Below are 12281 nucleotides of genomic sequence, written 5' to 3' on the forward strand. Positions count from 1 at the left end.
TTTCTCTTCAATCTTTTTATCTCCATTCTCCAATATTTTTCCACTCCTCAATGTAATAGCCTTGCAATGCTCCCTTGAATTTTCTGGTTGGCTAGGAAGCTTCCCAAATGCTTTATTACTTGAAAAGCTAGCTTGTTGAGCTATTTGATTCTCTAACATCTTGTTGTGTGTTGCCATTTGATCCACTTTAGATGCTAATTGAGAAATCATTTCTTGTTGACTTTGATGGCTCACAAGTAGAGTTTCAATCATAGATTCCAATCTAGCTGTCTTGTCTAGTTGTGCTTGTTGTGGTAGAGGTGGAGCAGGTGCATTTTGAGGTTTAGAAATTCCAGGAGGAGGACCTCTATTCTGCTGAAAATTCTGATTTTGTTGATATCCAGAAGGTTGCTGAAAATTCTGATTTTGCCCTTGTCTACCTCCCCAAGAGAAATTTGGGTGGTTTCTCCATGCTGGATCATAAGTTGCAGAAAATGGGTTACCACCTGGTCTTTGATTGTAGTTCCCCACATAATCCACTTGCTCATTTGAAAAATCTTGATTAAGTGCAGAAAAATCTGCTGCACAATTGACATTTGCAGCTCCAATTTCTAGTGTATTACTAGAACCTCCGGCTGAAGAATCTACTTTCATACTTAACTTGTCCATCTTCTTTGTCAAAGCATCAAACTTAGCATTAATCATATTCATGGCATCAAGCTCAAACATACCAGCTGGTTTCTTGATCTCATTCCTCTCACAACTCCATTGGTAGTTGTTATAAGCAATTTTATCAAGAGCGGAAAAAGCTTCATCTTCAGATTTCTCCATAAGGTCACCTCCAGAAGATGCATCAATTGTACTCCTAATAGCTGGTGAAACTCCATTATAAAAGTGTTGAACAAGCATCCACTTAGGAATCCCATGATGTGGACATCTCCTTTGCAAATCCTTGTACCTCTCCCATGCTTCATACAAGCTCTCATCATCTCTAGGTTTAAAAGAAGTCAGCTCATTTCTCAGTTTAGCTGTCTTGCTTGGTGGAAAATATTGAGCCAAAAATGCTTGAGAAAGTTCATCCCATGTTGTGATAGAACCCGGTGGCAAAGAATGTAACCACTCTCTAGCTCGGTCCTTCAGAGAAAAAGGAAATAATCTGAGTCGAATTGCATCATCAGAAACTCCATTTATCTTCAACATATCACTGATCTCAAGGAAGTGTGCTAAATGCACATGTGGACTTTCACTTGGATTTCCTCCAAATTGTGCTTGTTGTACCATTTGACAAAGTGCAGGCTTCAGTTCAAAATTATTAGCTTCTACCCTTGGTCTTGTGATACTTGGCATGAAATCTCCAATGTTAGGATAGGCATGATCCTTCACAGAGCGGTTGTTATTGTTGTTGTTGTTGTCAGCCATTTCTTCTTGTAATTGCTCTTGCTCTTGTGCTCTTTCTTGTTGTTGTTGAGCTTTAATTTCAGCTTTTCTCCTCTTAGATTCTGCTCTTAAAGCTTTTGCTGTCTTCTCTATTTCTGGGTCAAAGAATAGATTGATTTCTTCACTTTTTGTCCTTCTCATAAAATAAAGCACCTGAAAAACAAAAATAAACAAATTCTCAAAGTAAAATGGTAAAAAGAAATAAAATAAAATGCCCAAATTAACCAAACAAACAATTGTTCAATATCAAACAAAAATCAAATCCCCGGCAACGGCGCCAAAAACTTGATGTGGCGAATCCGCAAGTATACGGGTCGTCTCAAGTAATAAAGTGATGAATAAAGTATCGTTCCCACGAGGATTTGCTGTTTGATTACTAAACTATGAATGAAGCGATTATTTGGGCTAATGATTAATGAATAAATGGTAAATGTAAATGAGCAAGGTAAATTGATTAATCCAATTGAAATGGGTAAAGAGCAAACAAATAAATTCTAATTCTAGCTCGCAATTAAACTAAAATTAACAATGGGTAATTTAAACGAAAGTCTAATTATGGTAAAAGTGATTCCAGAGTTGGGGGTTTATGCATAAATTAATTGGGATTTGTCTTGGGCATTCCAAATTTTAGGGAAAAATAGAGTTTGAAGGAAATTGATTCTAAATCCCTTTGATATCTTTTTCAAGCAAATCAAAGTGTATTCTAAAATAACCAAACCTACTTTCGTATGTATTTGATTACTTTAAAACCCATTAAGTTTTGTAACCAATAATTAATTCCTCTTAAAGTCCTAGTTTATTTCTAAATCTAGGTGATTTTAAGTTCCAATCCATGATTACCCATCAATGACTTTCACCTTTCGGTCCTTCAATCAAAGATTAACACAATACCCAATGGGTACCAACATTAGGCAAGTAAATCAAGCACACAAGGAAGGAATCAAAACTCATATTCATATAAAATAAGGAAATACCCAATCCAAATCCACAAATTAATCTAAGACATACTTCCCAACTCTGAAATCTAAAGAAATTACTCACTCATAATGGTATTTACAAGAAATATAGATGGAAGAATAAAGAAAAACATGATAAAAGGACTGAAATGGGAAAACCCAGGTGGAAGAACCAAGGTCTCTGGTTTCTGGAGCTCCAAACTCGTGCAGCAGCTCCTCTTCCTAGAGAAAATGGCGCCTCCTCTCCCTTTCTATTAAATTTTCTTTCCTTTTTGTTTTTCCTCCCTTCCTCCTCCTTTTCAAAAATAAGGAAATGATGAATTTATATGGTCCCTAAAAGTTACCCTAAAAGTAAATAAAAGACAAGGAGTGGATAGGAAATGAGGTGTAAAATTATCCAAGTCAGCAGCACTATTCACGTTCTGGGCATTCTGCTTAGGGTTCGGCTTAACCCTAAGCAGCTTCTTAGCAAATTTAGCCTCTGGTCGCACTGTCTGCTTAAGGTTAAGCAGACCTTCAGCAAATCTCGGCAGACTTATAGTAAAATGGACTTTTCTGCTCATGCTTGACTTGTGTTGCACCTTAAGCATTGCCGCTTTACCCTAAGCATGACCTTAAGCAAAGCCTCAAGCAAATTTCGGCTAACTTGCTCTTTCAAAGCTTGATATCTTCGACTTTCCTCCATGCTCAAAGAATCCCAAATTTCTTCAAATCACTTCCTAATGCACTCATTGATCCTCAATTTGCCACAAAATCCTATCAAAAACAACAAAATTACAAAAATCACATATAAAGTATCTAAAATTAACAAATAAACTAAAATAAAGCTAAAAACATAAAATATACTAAAATATAAGGGCAAAATGGATGCAAAACTACCCTAAAATGCCTATATGAAATGAGTGTAACACCATCTCAGTTTGATCTATGGCACTATAGGCTAGGCCATCCTTCTGATTCTAGAATAAGATTGTTACATGAGTATATTTCTGATTTTTCTTTCAAAAACAATAGTCATTGTGACATATGTCATCTTGCAAAACAGAAAATATTACCTTTCTCTGTAAGTACTTCCAAATCTAATAAACCTTTTGATCTTTTTCATGTTGATATATGGGGACCTTTTGCCATTGCTTCCATTCATAATCACAAATATTTTCTTACCATAGTTGATGATTATACAAGGCACACTTGGATTTTCTTTTTACAAAATAAATCTTAAGCTTGAGTTTCGTTACAGTCCTTCTTTTTCTTAGTGAAACACAATTTTCTGCCAAAATTAAGACAATAAGAAGTGATAATGGGGTAGAATTTCATATGCTAGATTTTTATGCCTCCAAAGGCACTCTTCACCAAACTTCTTGTGTTGAGACACCCCAACAAAATGCAACTGTTGAAAGAAAACATCAGCACATTTTAAATGTGGCTCGAGCACTATTATTTCAAGCACATTTGCCAAAATTGTATTGGTCATATGCTGTTAACCATGCAGTATACTTAATCAACAGATTGCCTTCACCTTTACTCAACAATAAGACTCCTTGTGAGTTGTTGTAGAACAAACCTCCAAAATTTTCCAATCTCAAAGTTTTTGGTTCCCTTTGTTATGCTTCTACCCTCACTGTTAACAGATCTAAATTGGACCCTAGAGCTAAAAGGTGTCTTTTTCTTGGTTTTAAAACAGGCACTAAAGGATTTGTGCTTCTAGATCTTCATTCTAAAGACATTTTCATTTCTAGAAATGTCACTTTTCATGAAAACATTTTTCCGTTCTCCTCTAGTTCATTAAACACAATTGCTCCACTTTTGCAAGACTCTTCTCTTCCAGATTCAGATGTCATTATTTCACCTTCTAATCCAATTCCTCCTACTCAAGTTTCTTCTAACCGAGCTCCTTCTAGACAGTCCTCTAGACTAGGAAAATTACCTTCTTACTTGCAGGATTATCATTGCACTTTATCTTCAACTTCAGTTGATTCCAATCAGTCTTCACATTTCACAGGTACTACTCCTTATCCTTTATCATCTGTCATTTCTTATTCTCACTTGTCTAAACCCCAATATCATTTTAGCCTTTCTATATCTGCTGTTTCTGAGCCTAAGAACTATAACCAAGTTATCCAACATGAATGTTGGAGAAAAGCAATGCAAACAGAGATCCATGCTCTTGAACAGAACAAAACTTGGGTTATTACTGATCTTCCTCTAGGCAAAAGTGCAATAGGATACCAATGGGTTTATAAAATTAAACACAAGGCTGATGGATCTATAGAAAGATATAAAGCCCGTTTAGTTGCTAAAGGTTACACATAGACAGAGGGCATTAACTATTTTGACACATTTTCTCCAGTTGCAAAGCTTACAATTGTTTGATTACTGTTGGCAGTAGCTTCAATTAATCATTGGTATTTGCAGCAATTGGATGTTAATAATGCCTTCCTTCACGGGGATTTACATGAAGAGGTTTACATGGTTCTGCCTCCTAGTTTTTCAGCTGTTGCTCCTAATAAAGTCTGCCATTTGCAAAAGTCATTATATGGTCTTAAACAGGCCAATAGAAAATGGTTTGCTAAATTCTCAATGGCTCTTCTTTCTCTTGGCTACACCCACTCACAAGCTGATTATTCACTTTTTGTGAAGAAAGAAAATGATCTTATTACAGTGATTTTAGTTTATGTGGATGATTTAATTTTAGCAGGCAACAATCTTTTTGAAATTAACAATGTCAAATCTTATCTGGATGGATCAGTTTAAAATCAAAGATTTGGGCCAATTGAAGTTTTTTCTGGGCTTTGAAGTAGCTAGAACACAACAAGGCATTGTCCTCAATCAGCGGCAATATGCCCTTGACATTTTAACAGATGTTGGATTTCACAATTCCAAACCTGCCAAAACTCCTATGGATTCGAAAATGAAGATTAGTCAAGCTCAAGGTGTTTCACTTACTGATATTCTTTAGTATAGAAGATTGGTAGGTCGATTACTATATCTCACATCTACTAGGCCATATATTTGTTTTGTTGTGCAACAATTGAGTCAATATATGGACAAACCAACTTCATTTCATTTGCAAGCAGCTTACAAAGTGCTTCGTTACATAAAAGGTTCTCCTAGTACTGGTTTATTCTTTCCAGCTAATTCTGAGTTACAATTACACACTTTTAGTGACTCAGATTGAGCTGGATGTCTTGACACTCACAAGTCTATTACAGGCTACTGCATCTTTCTTGGTTCTTCTCTTATTTGTTGGAAAGCTAAAAAGCAATCAACAGTATCTCGGTCATCTTCAAAAGCTGAGTATAGGGCATTGGCAACAACTACTTGTGAGATTCAATGGCTTTTTTATTTGTTACAAGATTTACATATCCACCATCCTCAACCTGCTTTATTGTTTTGTGACAATAAGTCTGCACTTCAAATAGCAGCAAATTCCATTTTTCATGAGCATACGAAGCACATTAAAATCGATTGTCATATTGTGTGAGAAAAATTGCATACTGGTCTTATCAGATTGCTACCACTTTCTTCTTCCAATCAACTTGCGGACATTTACACCTAGCCACTTGGTGTCATTCCATTTCAAGAGATCATTTCCAGGCTGGGAATGCTTAACATTCATTCTCCAGCTTCTTGTGGGGGGGGGGGGGGGGGTGTGGGGGGGTATTAGCTTATCAAAGAAGCAATGACAGCAAAAGAGGCAAAGTCAAAGATGGCGCCAGAGTTGGTTAGAGTTTTAAATTGATAAATCATGTGTACGAAATCAGTTATGGTAGTACAGATTCAGTTACAGTAACTAACTCATATTGTATATATTTGTATGTAGGATCATTATGTAATTGAGTAGTTGAAGAAAAATAAAATTCGTTTTCCTTTTCTCACAATATATATATATTCACTTGATTTATAAAAGAAATCAAATTTAACAAAATTTGATTCTTCTCTCCTTCGTTTTTCATGGCAAATCCATTATGGGGCAGTGCAAAAAATACCAATCCATCACGCTTGAAGTTTCCGAGTTCTTTTAAGTAAATTATGAGTCAATAGCTTAGTGTCTCTCTCTTTAGCATTATGATCGGAGAGTCAAAATTATTTTTCTGAATAAAAGTACCATTTGAAATTGTTGAAAAAAATAATTTAAAAAAATTGATTTATTATTTTAGTATTTTTATAAATAAAACTTATCAAATTTAATTTTAAATTATTTTTTTAATACTCTTTGATTAGTGTATTTAAAAAATAATTTTCTTAATAATAGTTTCAATAGTAATACCAAATAGACTCTTATTCTAGTTTGATTTAATAGCTAAAAATATATTATTCATTTAATAGATGTTTGATTGGAGTTTTATATATATATATATATATATATATATGTTCATGTGTGTGAGTTTGCACGCGATTAACCAAACTTCTTCAAATGGCTTATTGTTTTAAGGGTCACAGTGTCTGACTCTTTCTCAAGTAATTATTTGAAATAAATTATTTATTAAAAAAATTCAAAAGAATCTTCACACGATAATACATGAATTATATTTATTTTAAAATAAAAGACTTTTTAAATTAAAAAAATTGAATTATTTTATTTTAAATATATAAATTAGTTAAAAAAATTAACGGAATTAAATTATTACAAAATTATACATCCCAAACAAGGAATAAATGAATTAAAATGAGTTTTTAGAAAGGACGTGCTGCATCGAAATTTGATTATGAGGTAGATTTCATAGTTATTAGCAGATAAAAAGTTTTTAACTTCTTTATTATGTACATTCATATAGAATCATTTATTTTTTATAAAATAACTATTTAAAAATTAGATAAAATAAAATATAAATAATTATAATATTTTAATAAAATATTGTTTTTAAAATTAATAATTAATAAATTAAATTGTTTTAATTAATAATATAAAACATAAATAATATCATTATTATTAATAATTTAAAAATAATATTTTATTTTATTTATGATAAATATTATACTTATATATGTTTATTTTTAAATATTATTCTCATACTCTTAATAATTTCTCCTCCTTCTTATCTTCTCTCATATGAAAAAACTTTAACTTTTAAAATAGATAAATAAATAATCCTCTATATCTTACTATTTTTTTCATTCGTTTTAAATTTTAAGTTTTTTTTAATAATAGTTCATTTATTACCTTATTAATATGTCTTTATATACTATATATTAAATTTAAGGATGTGACTATAGAAAACTTAAGCTAATAGGAGAATAATTATGAAAGTAAATATTTACATATAAATTAATTCGTGCATTTATTATATACACTCTATTTAATTTTAAACAAATTTCAGTATAAATATTTAATCTAATACTAATTTTTCTCTTTTCATTTATCCCATTGAGTTTTGCGCGATAATTAAACAAATAGTTAGATAACCTCATTTTTATACAAATATACTAATAATTGATTAAATTATTTTTTATTTAACTTAAAAAATTTTAAATATTTATTATATTTAATAGAGATAAAGGTAAAATAGAAAAAAAAAGTTAATTTTTCTTTATTTTCTAAATGCGATAAATAATTTTAGAAAAAAAAATAAAATGCAATAGATAAAAATTGATGAAGATAATATTTACTAAATTCATTCTCATATAAGATCAAATTTATATTAAATGAATCAAAAACAAAATGTATTAATCTTAAAAATAATTTAATAATATTAATAATTTAATTTTTTAATTTACCAAGGTATCTTCTAATTTATGTTCATTTTATAGTCTATAGAATATTAATTTATATAGGATTTGTGACTGTCTCTTTCAACAATGTTTTTTTTCCAAAAATGGAAATTGAATTTTTCTAGATTGAATTTGAATTATCTCTTAAAAGCGCATTGAGCCTTATTACTACATCACATACTAATCAGTAATTATTTGATTTTTAATAAAATAGATTTATTATTTTAATTATATTTATTATATTTTTTAATTATATGAAAATAAAAGTAAATCCATTTGTCGGCAGAGGGAGTATGTAAATTTCGTAAAATTATAAGTTTTTTAGTGAAAAAATTAATTTTAAAAACAAAGTACCCATACAATATTCAGCTGATTATTGAAATTCAAGAGAATCCCAGTACTAAGCATACATAGCAACTGATCATTTCAGAAATAGACCTAATTGGAAAGGAACCCTAGCTATAGTAGTATCAGATAGAGATGGCACCGAGTAGGGTACCCATGAAAATTACCCAATCTAAACTTGATTAATATTATCAAAATTAAAACTCATCTCAAACCCGATTAAAATTTGTTCTTAACTACTCGAACTCATCTCAAATATAATTATTGTTATTCAAAAAAATCCAAGCCTGTTTAATTTTATATATTTTAATTAATATTTTACATAAAAAAATATTTTATTAATAATTTATATTTTAAAAATTTAATAATTTTATAAAAAATTTAAATTTCATTTTATATCAAATAAAATATATAAAAATTTATAAATATTAATATAAAAAATATATATTTTATATTTAATTAAGTATTTATATAAATAGGTTCGATAATAGTTACTCAATATGTAAAAGTCAAACCTAATCTGAACCCATCACATTCAAACTTGATTATATAATACCCAAACCTGTCGTATAAAATGGCAGAACCGATTGTTGGGGCAAAAAAGGAAGGAAGGAAGGAGGAGGAGGAGGAGGAAGAGGACGACGAGGAGGAGAGATAGGGAAAGAGAAGAAATCGGAGGTGATGGGCAAGAAAGAGAAGAGGAAGGAGAGGAAGAAGATGAAGAGGAAGCAATTGAAGAGGAAGGAGAGGAAGAAGATGAAGAGGAAGCAATTTAGGAGAGTGATTGCGGAGAAGGAAAGAGAAGACGAGGAGAGGAAAATGAACGATCCGAAGGAGCAAAGGAGAGCCAAGGAGATGGAGGAAGAGGAGAGACTGAGAATGGAGAGGGAGAGGAAGTGGCTGGAAGGGATGGAAAGGAAGAGGAAGGAGGAAGAAGAAGAGGAAAGGAGGAAGGCCTTGGAAGAGAAGAGTCTAAGAGATTGCAGGTAACCTTTTTCTCCTTAAAAATTGAAGACAATAATTACTTAACTACAATAGGCCGAAAGCCCACTTTAAATTAGGCCCATTCAGGAAAGACAAAGGGATTGTTGGGATATTTGAGAATTCTTGCATTATAATAGAAAGAGGTGTTCAATGAAGTACTCTCTCACCCATAAAAATATGAATCTTTTATGAAATCAACAGCATAAATATTACATAATTATGAGTGAGAGTATATTTACACCGAGTATGTAACACCCCTATTTGCATAGTCTAGTAAATTATACTGTTCCGATGATCGATGTCGGTCTAGATAATTAAGAGGACTAGAACTATGTTTAAGACATATAAAAAAGCCCTGATCGAAAATAAATAGTGATTACCAGATGGAAAAGTAAAAATAAAAAAAACAAAGCATAAAAAGTTAAATGAGCCAAGGGTCACAGCGATGGGTGACCTTATCGGGAAGTGACTGCGAAGTCAGTCCTAACCCAAATTTTAAACAGGAAAATGTGACTCCACGGTCCTAAGGACTATTGCGAACACAGTGGAAAAGAGAAAATCACAGAAAAGAATTTTTAAGCAGGTCAAATAATTAGGTCAGGGATCCGGAAGAAATATCGAATAACTTGCAAACCGGATCAGACCGGTAATGGGGCAATTTGGTCAATTCACCCCTAGAGGTGATTCCTGACCTAACTGTCCAATAAAATCGGAGAAATGAAAATTTCATAATAGCAAATTAAATTAAAGAACTATAGAAAATTAAAGAAGAATAGAAAAAGAAAAAAAAAGTGGATTATTACATCATTATCTTACCTCATGTATGATGCAATAAAAACAATTTTAATTAACCAAAATTTGACTAAGTCAAAAGCGAGATAAATACTAAAAATTAAAAAAAAAAAAATGGGTCTTCTTCCTCCATCGAGTGTCGTCCAAGCCTCTCACTCCTCTCTCTCCCATTTTCCATTTTTTTTTCCACCATTGAAGCTCATTTGAAACTTCTTAAAACCCAAAATTCAGCCATAGAATTTGAAGAATTCTTAACTAAAACTTGTATTTGAGCTTTGATAAGAAGATTTATGGAGGAAGAAAGGAAGAAATTGGAGAGCTTAAGAAGATTGGAAGGTTTCACATAAGGTTAGTAAAGATGTTCTTAATTCCCTCTTTAAATTTACTTTTGAACATATATTTTGAACTAGAATTGGTAAAAATTAAAACAAATTAACAAGTCAAGCGCATAGTGAAATTTGGCTAGTATTGAGGGGAGGTAGAAATTGCTTGAGTTGATGCATTGGAATGGTTGTTTAGGTTGAATTATATATGTAGACCGTGAATATATATATTGATTTCATTAGTTATTAAATTGATGTAATTAGGGTTCTTGGCACTTAGGGTTTGGGAGAAAAATTGTAGAAAATGATCAATGGATGCAAATGATCTTAATGAGGGTTAGAAATGGTTAAATCGGACCATTTGTGGTGTGTGTGAATTGATAGAACCAAATTGCAATTCGGATTGGTTAGTGTTCATATTATGGCAGCTTGACCTAGGTCCTTTTCAGGGACCAAAATTAAAAATTTCCTAACCCAATTGGTGTGAGGACAATTGGGGATGAAAACAGACACATAATGGCATATTTTTCATTCAGGAATCATGCCCAGGAAATGACCATAATATAGTAAACAATTAGGTTAAACCCGGGTGTAGTGCACTGCCACTGCACCAAAATGACCAAATAAATAGTATTTGTTCATTTGGCCATAATTTGGGCTATACAGGTCCAAATGACCTGATTTTTGTGGCATTGGAAAGGTATGACATGGAACTATAACCTTCATGGAGAACACAAATCCAAATTATGCCCATAACTAAGTTATTTGGCTACTCAAAATTAGTGATCCAAAACTGCCAGAACCAAATTAGGTGCCCAGAAATCTGGGTTAAATCAATATGGCTAGCCATGTTCAAATGGCCATATCTTGGGCTACAAAACTCCAAATGGAGTGATTCAAAAAGAGAAGTAAATTTAAGACAATAAGGAACAAGTTTTATGAAGAACACTTTGTCAAATTCCCACAGTAATATGACCAATGGAACAATAAAAAACAAGACATCAAATTTGAAAATTTTGATATTGTACCTAAAAGGCCTAAAATTTGAAGAAACAATCAAAACCAACAAATTAGGCACCCAAAATGTGGTATGTGGGTATAATTGGATTTCCCATATCTATTAAGCATAAGAAAGTCAACATATTGACATGAATAGTAACTCCGAAATGAAAATTTTCAAGAATATTAGTTTAACAATATTAAGGCTATAATTGAGTATATATAAATAAATTATTGGATTTGATACTGAAACACTTTAAATTGTGTGTTTCATCTGAAAAAAACCTAGAAAAGGATAGTGCAAACTGAGTCAAGGCCTAGAGGCGACTCACATCAGGTTTATACACAATAACTTTTCACTTTCGATTTGCTATTAGAAAATTTATTTGAATGCATTTTGGAGCAATTTATGCTAAACAATGCTTTGAGAAATATTGTGTTGCCTACTTTGTAAATGGAAATTTGAAATGAAAATTGATTAATGTTTTGCATGAAATGTTGAATAATATGATTTTGAAATTGTTTTTTATTTACACTTGGCATGACAGTCTCTTACTATATTCCTCCTCCGCTTGTGGGGTTGATTTTGATAGTTAATCATTTTCTGGCATAGCAGTCTCTCTGGCTTGCCAGTCTGAGGTGAGTTTGGATGAGTACTCATTAGCTAGCTAGCCACCTCCCTCATTGATTTCGATTAGTGGGGTGAGTTTGCCTTGTCGTGGTGTACAACACGGCATGTTTGGAAATTTTGTGT

At 32.0% G+C, this 12281-nt stretch overlaps 1 non-coding gene across 1 annotated transcript; it reads left to right on the top strand.

The window, feature by feature from the left end:
- Positions 1 to 898: 898 nt before the first annotated feature.
- On the top strand, positions 899 to 1005 carry LOC131173727 (small nucleolar RNA R71). The gene has a single exon (XR_009144040.1). It is a non-coding gene; the product is annotated as a small nucleolar RNA R71 (small nucleolar RNA).
- Positions 1006 to 12281: the final 11276 nt, after the last annotated feature.

Source organism: Hevea brasiliensis, chromosome 14 (assembly GCF_030052815.1).
Source record: "Hevea brasiliensis isolate MT/VB/25A 57/8 chromosome 14, ASM3005281v1, whole genome shotgun sequence".
Lineage (NCBI taxonomy): Eukaryota > Viridiplantae > Streptophyta > Magnoliopsida > Malpighiales > Euphorbiaceae > Hevea > Hevea brasiliensis.